The following is a 14,770-nucleotide window of genomic DNA, read 5'->3' on the forward strand; positions in this document are numbered from 1 at the left end:
GAGTTGTAGTCATTTTAATATCAGCTGTCACAGTCTAACTGTTCTCTTTTGTCTCACTCCAGCACAATCATCTCCCCGGCTTCCTCCGGGACCATTCCCACTTCTCTGCTCGACAGAAGATTAATTAAGCCCGGGTCCCCGCAGAGGACGGGTGCGTGTGCTCCCGGCCCCGCTCCGTGAGCCCGCTGACACCGGGGCTCCGCCGGCGCAGCCGAGCGAGGCGATGCCTCCAGCCCCGGGGCCCGCTGTAATTGCTCCCTCCGACCGGTGACAACGCTCCGGAGCTGGGGATTATTGATGGGGAGCGTTCAAAGCTCTGCCGGGCTGGGTGGCACAGAGCCATCGTCCCAGCTGCCGCCCCAGCACCCCAAAACCTGCAGCGAGTCACTCCCACGCTGCCACGAGTGCCACAACCCCCTGCTGCAGGAAGAGGAGCCTCTGGATCTGGAGGAACCTTCTGGGGGATCTTCTGGGACACCCCAGCACCGCTCCAGGGCTCGGAGTCCCTCTCCGAGCCAGGACGGGATGCTGAGCCCGAGACTGGGGATACCAGCCCCAAAACGGGGGTGCACGTCCTGCCCACAGCCCCCTAGCCTCGGTGGCTGCACATCCATGCTCGGCTCTGGCAGAGCCTCGTGCAAGGGCCCCGTTTAATTTTGCACAATTTGGGGATTTTTGACTCCTTCAGCGGCGGGAGGAGCAGCGGGGACCGGGCGGGTCCAGCCACCCCCGGCAGCAGCTGCGGATCCCTGGAGTGCCGAGGGTCCCCTGCCAGCCTGGGGGACCACAGGGCTGATGTGACACCCTGGACACCCTGAGGGAATGGAACAACCCCCCTGGCAGCCGCTGTGCCCCACCGCTGCTCCCGCTGCAGGAAGGGAGCTCCCGCATTCCCGAAATTTACATTTTCCTCCGCCCAAGTTCCCTGGAGCTCATCTGGGTCTCACCAGAGGTCCCAGAGCTCACACCCTGCCACTGCCACCCCCGTGCTGCCACCATGCCACCCTGGTGCCACTCACCCTCCTGTCCCCATCGCGGCCCCTCCAGAGTGTTCCTGCTCCGGGCTGGGGTCGGGGCAGCGCGGGAGGAAGGGAATCACCCTCAGCTTCCCATCCACCTGCCCTGGGGGCACCGGCACGCTCTGGGGGGATGTGCCACCCCTGCCACCCATCCCTGCCACTCCTCTGCTCCCCCAGAGCTGCACTGAGGCAATTATTCCCATCTTTAGGCACTGGTGACTTTCCCTCCCCATTTTCCAGGCTGCTGGTCTGGCTCTGGCCTCGCTGCTCCCTGAAGGTGCCATGAGGCTGCAAACGGCAGCAAGGAGCAGCTGCAGAGGGAAGGGATCCACGGGGATCAGCCAGTCCAGTCCGTGGGGTCTGCACCGAGACCCCAATCCTTGGGGACAGGGGAGAAAAAGGGGGATTGGGGGGTGCAGCAGCAGTTGAAGGGAGCAGCAGCAAGGCAGGGAAAATGTTTTGATTCCCAGTCTCCCGTCACAGGTTGGAGATCCTGAATTTCAAAGCAAAATGCCAGCGTGTGACAAGGAGCCGGGGAATTTTCTTTGGGAAATGTCAAAGCAAAACACTTCCAGAGGGAAATGTCTCACTGCCCCCATGCCCAGAGCCTCCCTGCTGCTGGCAGTGCCACCCGAGGGGGCCGGGGAAGGGCAGGGCAGGGAGGGAGGACAAAGCCCCCATCCCTTCATCCTCAGCGTTTCCATGGGAGCTCTCACAACCCTCATTACTGCAAAATAATCCCAAGCCCTTTTCCACCTGCCAAGGCGGGAGAGGGGCTGCTGTGAGTGGGAAGTTCCGTGGGATTTCATTAGTGTTATTATTGTTATTATTTAATTCTCAAGGTCATGGGATTTAGGCCTGAGCTTACTTATTACCCAACCCCACCAAATAAATGATGGATTCCCGTTCCTGCCTCCAGCCGTGGCTATTATGGTTGCTAAAAACGTTTTCAGCTCATAAAAAAAATAAAGGAAGAGAAAAGAAAAAGAGGGGGAAGAGATAGAGCAAAAGGAAAACTGCAATAGGAGCCAGGGAAATGATGGATTGCGGGAGATAATCCATCTTGTCAGCCCAGGACTACATAACCTTGATGTCAGCGGGTATTTTTCTCTGCCTGAGTCTCCGGCGGCGTGCGGGAGAGAGAGGAGCAGGGATGCTCCCGCCACACCTCGGGAAAGCTGCCGGGATTCGGGGCTTTGCGCTCATTCCCGTGTCCCAGGCGGGGAGGGGATGGGAATGCCCAGCGCTGGGTCCCCAGGGGGAGGCGGGGAAGGACTGGAGACGTGGGGGACAGCAGGGGACATTAGGGGACCATCCCTAGGCAGCAGAATTTCCCTCCCCTCAGCCTCTTTTTTCTCACCAGCCCGTCCCTCCTGTCCCCCCACTTTTCTCCCCCCCGCGTCACTCCCCCTTCCCTGCATCTCTGCCATTTTTATCCGACGCTGCCCGTGAAAATTGGTGTGAAATAAAAAAAGGCCTCTGTGCCCAGAGATGAAATCAATTGATTTGGCAGGGTCGCCTGTGGACACCTCCGAGCAGCTCTTCCAATTTGCAGGACGGGCGCCGGCGCGGAGCAGCTCCTTCCCTTTCTTCTCCTCTGTCTCCCGTTCCTCCGCCCCCGTTTTTTTTTTTTTTTTTTTTTTTTTTTTTTTTTTTTTCCTTTTCCTTTTTTTTTTCCTTCTGTCTTTCCAATTTCCCTTTGATGTTCCCCTCATTTCTGCTTTCCGCTTAATGGGAATCAGCCCTGGGTGTGTGAGCAGCACGCGCGGCCGGGGAGGCGGCCCAGGATGTGCTGGGTCCCGGGGTGCCCGGGGACTGGGGGGGTTTGGGGGATCCCAAGGGGCTGGGCAGGAGCATCCCAGTGCTGTGGGTTCCTGGTCTGGCTCTGCAGGTGGGCTCGGAGCTGGGGAGGGGCCCCTGAGCTCGGAGCAGCCTCACACAGGGCAGGGAACCGGAGCAGGAGCTGCCGCACCTGGAACCAATCCTGTCCCGGGCTCTGCTCCATCCCTCCTCTGTCTCCTTCCTTCCTTCCTCCACCCACATCTCCACTGTCTCCATCTCCATCTCCTCATTCCCTCTCCATCCGTCCACCTCCATCTCCCTCCTCTCACCTCTATCCCATCCCACCCAAGAACACACTGGAGGATGCCAAAACTGGAGCCAGAGGTGTTTCAAACCAGCTCTCCCAGCTCCTGGATGAATATTCAGCCCCAAACCAGCCCCAGGCACCCCAAAATCCAGGGAAAATCCCAGTGTTGGTGGTGGGGAGAGTCACTGCCAACAGGGAAGCACCTGGGCAGCTCCGAGCCCCATTGGGGTGATTCTCCCTTGTTTGATGGATCTCCCTGACCTCGGGCACCTCCAGGGTGGGCACAGAGGTGCCAATGCCCACAGAATCCTGATGGATCCTCACTGGAAGGGCTGGGCAGGGTTAGGGCTGCCTCAACCCCACTGCCACCAACCCAGCTCTGCCCAAAATCACCCCTGCCACAACTTCCCTTCATTAGAGCTTCAAGGCAGATGCGACGCTAATCAGGAAAACCTTGATATTCCGCAGGAGCCTTAAGCCCTGAAAGGGACGGGGGAAAAATCCCACGCTCGCTTTGCAGCGCTTTCATTGCGCTTTGAGGTTAATGGAAGGCTAATTTGAAAGGACTCGGTTAATGAGAAAGCTAAAAATATTCCTCCCCTACACTGCAGCCCCTTCTCCGTGCGCCAGCGGCTGCCGACGGTGCTCCGTGAGCCCAGGGACGCCGTGTCCCTCACCTGACCCCTGTCCCCACCCCGGGGGACATCACAGTGGAGGGCTGTGGTGGCACATCCAGCAGGGATGTGTCCCTGCGCCGCTGAGGTTGTGCCGTGACCCCCTGGGAAGGGGTGGGTGGGAGTGGGAGACTCCTGTGGGGGTCTGAGATTCCCAGGGCTTCGGGGTGGGACGGGGTGGGGACACCTGGGCTGGCAGCCACAGCTTCACCTCCCAGGAAGGAGCAGGGCTAAGGGAGCTCCTCCACCCCACGGGTGAATGGATGGGCTCATCCCTATTCCTGAACACCCACCCGTGTCCGGGGTGGATCCACGTCTCCTGGGGCAGCCGACGCTGCTCCTGCAGGGAGGGACTGGGTTTAATGGCAAAGATGGAAACTCCAGGGGATTTTCCAGCTGTGGAAGAGTCAGGGCTGGTTTTGCTCCGTCCCTGCCTCTCATGGCAGCTGGATTCCAGTTTTCCACCAGTGAGACTGGACCAGCTCCAGGCTTGGCAGGGCCATGGGGGGCTGGGGGGCACATCCCATATCCCAGGAATCTCCCAGCTCACACGCAGCCCCTCGGGATGTGCTGTAATTAGGGAATGATCTGCACAGAAAATCACTCATTCCAGCACCTCCCATCCCAGGCTCGTGGCCCTGCTCCAAACCAGCAGAAAATCACCCAGCTCTGAGGACAATTCCCGGAGATTTTCCACAGCTGCTGGGGCTGGGGGGCACATCCCATATCCCAGGAAGCTCCCAACTCACACGCAGCCCTTCGGGATGTGCTGTAATTAGGGAATGATCTGCACAGAAAATCACTCATTCCAGCACCTCCCATCCCAGGCTCGTGGCCCTGCTCCAAACCAGCAGAAAATCACCCAGCTCTGAGGACAATTCCTGGAGATTTTCCACAGCTGTTGATTGGGAACAGCAGCCATGGCCACGGGGGCTGAGGATGGCACTGAGTGCTCGGAATGCCAGCAGTGCCATCCCAGAAGGAGCCACATTCCCTGCACCCCCAAACTAAACCACTGGAAAGGGACAACTGGGGGATCTCTGGGACCTGCCCAGGCAGCACTGGGATGTGGGAACCACCCTGGGACCCCTGGGACATGCCAGGAGAATCTGGGACATGCTGGGACATGGTGGTGCCCAGAGAAGCTGGGATGTGCCAGGAGATGCCCAGAGAAGCTGGGAAATGCTGTGTCATGCCAGGAGACGCTGGGACAACTGGGGACATGCCAGGGATTCCCATCCATCGGCAGAAGCAGCAGCCAGCAGCGTGTGGCTGTGCCCACATCCCTGGAATTCTCGTCTCCAAAGCCCCCCCAAAGCTTTTATCCCAAAACGGGGATCAGGAGGGCAGGGCTGGGTTGTCTCCCTGGAATAATCCAGGAGATTTTCATTCCCTTTCCACAGAGTCACATGGAAGGGTTTGTGCTCTCCTCACTGGAGAGAGGCTGGCACTTCCCATCTCCCTTCCCTGCTCCTCCAGAGACAGATCCCACATTTCCCCTCGAGGGGGCCCGGGTGCCTTTACCCTCCCCTTCCCGGGCAATTAGGGAAAATTACGGGGATGGCACGGGGAGATCCAGGGAGGGGGAAGGCACTGGAGCTCCCTGATCCATGGATGGGTTAATTTTCATTGGGAGATGTGAAGCAGCAGAGAATTGTGGCAGAAGGAGCTGATCAGGGGTGGCTGGGCTCCTGTTCCAGCTGTTCCCCAGGGGCCCGTTATGGAAGTTTTTCCTCTCACTGGGAAATTGTAGAACAAGTTGGGATGAGAACCAGCAAAGCCAGGCAGGAATGCATGGTTTAATCCAAGTCCTGTGCCCTGATGTCCCTGAGCCCTGTCCTGTGAAGTCCCCAAGTCCTGTGCCACAATGTCCCCAAGATCAGCTTCAAGATGCCCCAAGCCCTGTGTGACAACGTTCCCAAACCCCATCCCTCAATGTCCCCAAGCCCTGTGCCAGCTCCACCCAGTTCATCCATACCTGTGAGCATCCCTCTCCCCAAAAACCTGCTGGTGACACCCCAAGGTCCTGGCAGGGCTATAAACAGCTGGGTCCCGTTTGAAGGTTGGATTAAAAATAAAAGAAGGAGTGGAAAAAAATACCTCTGGCACCAGCAGCCCCCTCTGCGGGGTCACAGTGTCCCAGGTCACCAGGACAGCGACCTGTCCCCATCCCTGTTCCAATCTGGAGCCTAATTAGGATCAAACAAACCCTCCCCCCCAGAGAGAACTGTCCCCAGATGAGCAATGCAGAGACACCCAAATTAAGTTGTTTTCTTGCCCTGCTTTATTCCAGTTTTTAATTAGGTGGCTGCTGAGATGTGACGTGGCCCCATGGAATGGTGTCACCGTGATTTATTAGGGCTGGAGTTACTGTCACCCTCCAGCCTCCTTGTCTCCAGTCACTGATGGGGTCCTACGTGTCCCTGTCCCCATGGCCCTGGTGGGGACACCTCTTGCCACCTTCCCAGGGAAGAGAAACCTGCTATAAACAGAGTTATTTTTTAAAAATAACACAAAAAATCCCCCAGAAAAGAGCTGGAAATGTTCTGTGCCTTCTTTTTAAATAATTAAAATACGTTTTACAGCAGGGAAGGGAAGGGAAGGGAAGGCAAGGGAAGGGAAGGGAAGGGAAGGACACTCTCAATGCTCCATTTGAGTTCATTCCCTGGCTGTGATCTCTAACTTTTAGCAGCTCAGGGAAGAAAACATGTGAAGAAAATTTTATATATATATATATATATATATGTTGGGCTTTTTAAAAATTGCCGATTCTCGTTAATTTTGCAATGAAATGAGTTGGAGTGTGAGGAATGGCACAGCAATTCATCCTGAAGATGTTAGGCACTGTGCCAGGAGGATCCTCTTCCTGCAGTGAGGAAATTTCATTTTAAAATGGATTATTTTACCTTTTTTTGTTTCTTTTTTTAACAGTTGTTATTTTAACCCAGAGGCCATGAAGTTCTGAGCAGCGAAAGCCGCTCCAAACTTCCCACCACGCGAACTCCTTCCAACAACCAGGCAAACACTTGACCCCCCACTTCCTTTTCCCATTCTGATAATTTAATCCAGAATTATTTTATCGCCCAATGCCACCAAAAAAAAAAAAATTAAAAAAAAAAAAAAAGGAAGTGCCTAAGTAGTCATTTATTAACAGTTATAAGTATCATTAGGTAGAAAGATGTGGTAAAATATAGATTAGAGCGGGAAGAGCGGAGGAGCCGAGTGCCATTTTTCCTGTTCAGCGTTGTCATTACACATCCCGGCGTGCCGGATCACAGCCATGATTAGTGGCATCAAATGACTCCTGAAAAATGATTATGTGCCATTAAAACCATCAGTCTGCCTGAAACCAGCACAAACAAATGGCCGTGCCGGGCATGAGGCAGCAGCTCCGGGGATGTGACGGGAATCCCGGGGGATGTGGGGGCTGGGATGGGGGCTGGGGGTGGGTGGCACGGGGGGAATGACAGCCAGGGGTCCTGGGGGGGATCCATGCGGGTGGGAGGGCTGGATCTGGTGGCTCCCAGGCTGGGGTTGTGGGGTGCCCCCGCTCCAGCAGCAGCAATTCCACAATGTGGCCCAGGCACGCCCCTCACCCTGGAAAAGACCTCCCTGCCAGGGCTGTGGCAGCAGCTCCAGCACCCCAAACCATCACCCCAAACCATTATCCCAACCCATCGCCCCCAAATGCCCAGCACCCCAACACATCACCCCAATTCCATAACCCCAACTCCATAACCCAAACCCAAGGCCCCAAATCATTCATCTCAACCCAAATCCAACACCCCAAACTCATCATCCCCAATCCATCATCCCAAACCCATTATCCCAAACCCACCACCCCATCTCCATAACCCCAACAAATGACCCTAAACCTACCGTCCCAAACTCACCACCCCAAACCATCACCCCAGTTCCATAACCCCAACTCCATAACCCAAACCCCTGACAGCAAATCATTCATCTCAACCCATCACCCACATTCCATAACCCCAAATCCATCACCCCAAATCCATCACCCCAAACCCATCATCCCAAATCCACCACCTCAAATCCACCACCCCAAATTCATCATCCCAAATCCACCCCCCCAAACCCACCACTCCATCTCCATAACCCCAACCCATGACCCAAATCATTCATCCCAACCCATCATCCCAAATCCAACAACCCAAACTCATCATCCCCAATCCATCATCCCAAACCCACCACCCTATCTCCATAACCCCAACAAATGACCCCAAACCTACTGTCCCAAACTCACCACCCCAAACCATACCCCAATTCCATAACCCCAACCTCATAACCCAAACCCATGACCCCAAATCATTCACCCCAACACATCACCCGCATTCCATAACCCCAAATCCATCACCCCAAACCCATCATTCCAAATCCACCACCCCAAACCATCATCCCAAATCCACCACCCCAAACCCGCCATCCCTAGTCCACCACCCCAAACCCACCACCCCATCCCCATAACCCCAAACCGTGATCCCAACCCATCACCCCACCCCAACCCCGTGCCCTCTGTGCCAGCCACTTGCAGCCCTTCACTCCCTGCTGCTCCCAGGCCATCAATCCAGTCGGTCGGTGCAGGGAAGTGAAACCCAAATGTCACATCTGCCCAGACGGCTCAATCGAGGCTATTGATTGTCACCGAGAATATTCGCACTTCATTCACCTACTTAGTCCCTTCCCCCCGGCGCACAGGAATTCATCAAACCTTGTCACACCACATAATAATACTTGTTCCCAGGTGTTGTCGCAGCAGCTCAGACTTTCCCCAGCCTTCCTGGGCAAGCAGGAATTTAGGGAAGAAAGGATTCGCCGGCAGAATAAATGTGACGGTGCTGAGATGTGAATTAACCCTGTGGCAGCCCAGGAAGGGCTCGACCCCCTCCCCGTGCCCATGCAGAGGCTGCTCAGGTTTTGTTTCCAGCTCCTCGGGGTTTTTGGTGATGGGAATGAAATTAAGTTAAGGAGAAAAGACATTTTCCCATTGTTTGGAGCCTTTTATTGACGTGTCTGCACTGCCTTTGAACCTTTCGGAGCAGAGCAGGGACGTGGCTGCTCTCCTTCTCCAGAGGGGAGCCTGGGCAGGGAAGGAAACACAGCTGGGAAGGAGACTGGGAGGAGAAGGAAAGGCTGGATGGGGAGAGGGGCTCAGGGTGGTCCCCGCAGGGCTGCTGGGGCTGTGGGGGCTGCACGACCTCATTGGGGTGAGCAGGATGCTGGTGGGCCCCAAAAGGGACCCGCAGAAAGGGGCAGGGTCACAGCGGCACATCTGGTGTCATTGTCCCCAACCCCGGAGCTCTTCCGAGTGTCCTCTGTCCCTGCACCACGTGGGTGGTGGCAGTCACCAGCCCTCGCCTTCTGTTTGAGATAAACGGGAAGCAGGAGCGGCTGCCCCCGAGCCACGCTTATTATTCATATTATTTGTGCGCTGATCTGACTCCGTGTAATGATTTAATCTGCTAATGGCCTCTCCTGTTAATCTCCTCTTGCCATTTGCACCTGATTTCCTGATTTTTCTGACGGTGTTTTGGCAGCCGAGGGTCGGGTTTGCAGCTTTCCACGGGCACGGTGCCACGGCAGGTCACTCAGGGGCTGTGACAGGATCCTGCAGAGCCGTGGATGGGAGCGGGGAGGAGGAGGAGGAGGCAGCAGATCCTCTTGAGGCTGCCCAAACCTGGAGATCCAGAGGGCATCGGGGCAGGTGCCCAGCTGCTCCAGCAGCATCCCTGGACTCAAAGGTGCTTCGGGCTGTAGGCGCTGGATGGGAGAGGCTGCTCTCCTCCTGGGAAAGCTCCTGGCATGCCAGCATGCATCCCGACCCAGTGACAGGGTGGTCCCTGGTCCCAGTGACAGAGTGGTACCTGCATCCTGTCCCAGTGACAGTGATCCCTACATCCCACCCAGTGACAGGGTGATCCCTACATCCCACCCCAGTGCCAGGGTGATCCCTACAACCCATCCCAGTGCCAGGGTGGTCCCTGTGCCCCATCCCAGTGCCAGGGTGGTCCCTGTGTCCCACTCCAGTGACAGAGTGATCCCTACATCCCACCCCAGTGACAGAGTGATCCCTGCATCTTGTCCCAGTGACAGAGTGATCCCTGTGTCCCGCCCCAGTGCCAGGGTGGCCCCTACATCCCATCCCAGTGACAGAGTGATCCCTACATCCCATCCCAGTGACAGGGTGATCCCTACATCCCATCCCAGTGACAGAGTGATCCCTACATCCCATCCCAGTGACAGGGTGATCCCTACATCCCACTCCAGTGACAGAGTGATCCCTACATCCCATCCCAGTGACAGAGTGATCCCTACATCCCATCCCAGTGACAGAGTGATCCCTACATCCCATCCCAGTGCCAGGGTGGTCCCTGTGTCCCACCCCGGTGGCACGGCAGTGCTCGTCCCCTGCCTGTGCCATTGCCATTCCCCCCTCGCACGGCCGGCTCCCGCGCTGATTTATGGAAGCACAAGGATGCAATCAAGGCCCCGGCCCCCGAGGAGGCGGCGGCGGCTCCGCTGCCTTCGGACCGGGAGCGGCGGCGGCTGAATGCCAATGGGGCCCGGGGCCGGTCCCCGGCTGGAAGATGGATCTCTGCACCTGTGCCTGAGGATGCTCCAGGCAGCGCTGCGGGAGCGGGGTGTGCTCCCGCTAACGGGCACGTGGTGTCAGGAGAGGGGACGCGCCGCATCCATAACGCGGTGACAAATGCCACCCCTCCGGGAAGGAGCCCCGAGGCAGAGCAAATATCTCCCTGCAAAGACAGCGCCAGCGTGGCGAGTGACAGGATTTGTCACCAGCTCCTGGGAAGGCGCCAGAGCCGCGCAGCCTTTGCCTTCGCCTCTGGGGAGCCCCGGCACCCCGCTGTCCCCTGGATCCCAGCGCCCCAGCCCCGAGCAGCCCTTCCCGGCGGCGATTCCCGGTCCGTGCTGGCTCCTCTGGCCTGACGTGAGCTGATTTTGGGAGGCAGTGGGTGGCGAGGGAGTACAGCTGCCGCTAAGTTATCCAAACGATTTATCTTAAGATTCATCCAGAATTCATGGCGCGGGAGCCTGGGCCGTGTCCGCCGTTAATATTCATGCGGATTTGGAGCAGCGTTAATCACCGGCGCTGACAATTGGCACTTCCCTTAATTGCCCGTGCAGCCGGCTCTGCCCGCCGTGTCCCTCCCGCTCGGCCCCCCCGGGATGGGAGCAGTGTCACCGAATGTCCCCGCCTGGCTTTTTGTCCCCGTCTTGGTGCGGCACGAGGGGCTGCTCCCCAAACCCCTGCTCGGAGCATCCCCAGCGCCGCACCCACAGCTCCGGGGCCTGGCGCATCCCCGGGGGCTGTCGCCGTCCTCCAGTGGCACATCCCAGCGCGGGGACACGGATCTGGCTCCCGGGGGAGCCGTGCCCTCGCTGCCGCCGTCCCCGTGGCCGGTGGAGCATCCCCAGGGTGACATCGCCGCGCCCACGGCGGAGCTCAGGGGCCTGGGTGCTGCGACAGCCACCGCCGGGGCTGTCCCATCCTGCCGTGCCTCGCTCCAGCGCGGGCACACGGGGCTGGATGCCAGCAGAGCTCTGTCCTCGCTGTGCCCGTGGCTGCTGGAGCACCCCCGGCACCCCTGGAGCAGCTCCCACCCACCCGGAGCATCCCCCCGGGGCTCTCCCAGCCCTTCCCCGGCACATCCCGGCCTGGAGAGGCGGATCCGGAGCCCGGCGGGGCTGTGGCCTGGCTGCCAACCCGCCGGCTGCCGCTGTCGCCGTGGCTGGCGTTACCTGTCACCGCTGTCACTCCGCTGCCATCCCGCCAGCTGCCACGGCGCGCCCGCGGAATACCGATGAGGATGAGGGAGCTGCGGCACCCCCGGGGATGGGGGACAGCGTGTGCCACGGGCAGGGCTGGCAGCTGCCCCCAGCGAGGCGCCGGGACCCCTGCAGCTCGTGGCAGCCAGCGGGGTGGGACACAGGGGTGTCACCAGCACGGGCAGGACACGGCCGTGGGGTCATTCTTGGGGCGGTGCACCCCAAAACCAACATCGGGAAGCAGCACGTGGGGCTGGGACCCCCCCCCCCCAGTCCCATCAATCCCCCTGCAGAGCCAAAGTAATCCCAAAAAAATCCCTCAAACCCCGGCCCCAATCCCTGGTGCCCCTCTCGTCGCGGGTTTCAGCTGTCCTCGCGCTGTAATTGTCCTAATTAGATCGGCAGATTTGGATGAAGGTTTCACAAGGAACAAGAAGCAGGGAGGCAGGAGGAGATAATGGAATCGCAGATGACATTCCCATCACCCAGCCTCTCCCACCGCAGCCGCTGCTGCAGCCCGGACGGGAAATTATGCGGAAGGGGGGAGGAAAATTACCATAATCTTCCTCTGCAGGATGAGACCAAATTCGGCTGGAGCCGAGAGGGGGACGGGGAGCTGCTCTGTCCTCACCCGGCAGTGCCACACGGGTGTCACCCGTCCGTGTCACACGCTGCCCGTGCTGTGTGCCGTGGTGCCAGCACCCACCTGGCCCTGCTCTGTGCCCGCCTGGCACTGCCCACCCCCTGCGTGGGGTCTCCTGCGTCCCATCAGGTCCTGGATGTGTCAGGTGTCATCCCTGGAGCCCCACGGGTGAACCCCCGGTGGGTTTGGGGACAATGGGGGAACAGGTGAGGGACACACGGGGACAAGGCACAGCACCTCACGTGCTGGCCTGTGCCCCCAGCCAGGGCGGGTCCCCTCTGGGGGGGACATTGGGGTGTCACCCCCCGGCTCCAGCTTCTCAGAGCCCCCAGAACAATCGGGGGCAGAGCAGGAGCTGCTCCCCCTGCGGATGCTGCTCCTGGCTCCATCGGGGTGCTCTGCCCGGGCAGGATCCAGCCCAGCCCATCCCTAATTTTAAAAAATATCTGTATTCCAGAGCTTCCAGCAGTGCCTGCTGCCTGCAGGAAACTTCCAGCCCAGGGATCCTTCTTCTCCCTGCCCTGGCTACGCCACGGTCCCAAAAGTGGCCTAAAATCCCCCCCAGACCTTTCCCCAGCCCTGTGCTCCCCCTTCCCCACATTTGCTGCCTCCTTTCCAGGGCATTTCCATGAAAACAGGCGCTTTGTTTCTTGGGATTCAGCTCTGCCCCCTCAGCCTTTGTCCTCCACAAACACGGAACAAAAGGGGGAAGAGCCAGGAAAGCAGCACGGAGCCTCCAGAGGGGTTGGTTTGGGCCCCAAATTGCCCGTGGCTGCTCGGTGGAGCCGGGCTGATGGATGGGCCCGGGAGCCCCGCACGGAGATCGGAGCACGCAGGAAAATGAGAGTGAAAGGGGAAAAAAGAGGGAAACAGGGAGAGATTCCTGTCCCTGGTAGTGATAAATGCTCCCAGCACACGGCAGAGAGGGCAACCCACCTTTCTCCTCTGTGCTGGGGGGAGAAATTCTGCTAAACTGGGGGAGAAATCAATTCCTGCTGCAGTTTGAGCCCTGAATCTGCAGGGAACGTGTCCTGTCGTGTCTCCTGCTCCCTCTCCAGCTCCGAGGGACACGGGGCTGGAAGAACAGAGCAGGGGCTGCGTGGTGACAGGGACAGAGGTGCCAGCGCGGTCCCACCACCCTGGGAATGGTGTGGGGACACGTGCTGGAAACAATTCAGGGGGAATTCCTTCCTGAAGGAGCTGCCCAGGCAGGTTTGGAGTGCCCATCCCTGGAGGTGCCCAAGAAGGGCTGGAGGTGGCACTGAGAGCTCCGGGTTGGGGACAAGGAGAGGATGGGGCACAGCTGGGATTCACTCCTGGAGGTCTTTTTCCAACCTGATCCCGGTATTCTGCCGGGCACGGCTCCATCTGCCACACCCCTGCCGTGTCTCAGCCACTCGTGTCCCCAGAGTGGGGCTCAGCCCCCCTGGGATGTCCCCATTCCCGAGGACAGGGACACCTCCCGTGCCCAGGTCCATGCGGGACCCCAAAACTGAGCATGGCCGTAGAATCCTGGAATGGTTTGGCTGGGAAGGACCTTAAAGCCCCTCCAGTTCCACCCTTGCCGTGGGCAGGGACAGCTCCCGGTGTCCCGGGCGCTCCAAGCCCCGTCCAGCCTGGCCTTTCCCTCCTTCCCCCGGCTCTCCGTGTGACCTCGCTGGGTGGGGGCACCGGAGCTGCCACAGGGACCCCCCCTCACTGCCCCAAAGCCCTGCCGAGGCTCTCCTCGTTTGCAGCCCCATTAAGGACGGGCTAATTACGGATAATTGACGCTCGGGGGCCGGAGCTTCCTCCGGCTCTGTCCGCCCGGCATCCAGGGATGGAGCAGAACCGTGACCCAAAAAACCCCGGTTTTGTTCTGGTTTTAATGATCACTCCCTGCCGACGCTGAAAAGGCGAAATCACCACCGGGGACACCCCGCGGCACCTCCCTGTCCCCCGGGGGGCTGCCGGGGTCCCTGCGGTCCCCAAGGGACAGACCCGGAGCTGTGACAGCACAGGGGCTCTGGGGAGGGAGCCGAGCCTGTGCCACCAGGTCCCACACTGTGCCACCAGGTCCCACACTGTCCCACCAGGTCCCCAAGGGCCCAGGTGGCACCCGCAGCTCCCGGGCGGGGTGCCGGGAACGAAGGGATGCCTTGGGGTGGCTTTGGAATCTCATTTTTCCTCCAAGGACTCCCTTTGGAGCTGCCGGAGGCGAGGAGGAGGAGGAGGAGGAGGAAGGGGGAGGGTCCCCACCGACCTCACAAACCCCACACACCAAGGGGCTCCAGGGCACCCCCAAACCACGAGGCTCGACCCCCCCCCGATCCTCCCACGGCGCTTCCCGAGCAGAACCCGGAGGATTTTTAATCTAAACCTGGCAGCGGAGGGTGAATTAAGGCCGCTAATTGAATTTCCTCCGGCGGCAGAGCCGGGCCGGGCCGGGGGGAGGCGGCAGGAAACGCATTTGATGTCTTAGAAAAGCAGATTCCCAACGTGGGGGGGGTTTGGGGCTGGCATTTTTTAATTTTTTTTTTTTTTTAATTTAAAGTCGGTC

The sequence above is a fragment of the Onychostruthus taczanowskii genome, unplaced genomic scaffold, assembly GCF_017590055.1.
Source record: "Onychostruthus taczanowskii isolate IOZ18803 unplaced genomic scaffold, ASM1759005v1 scaffold30, whole genome shotgun sequence".
Classification (NCBI taxonomy): domain Eukaryota; kingdom Metazoa; phylum Chordata; class Aves; order Passeriformes; family Passeridae; genus Onychostruthus; species Onychostruthus taczanowskii.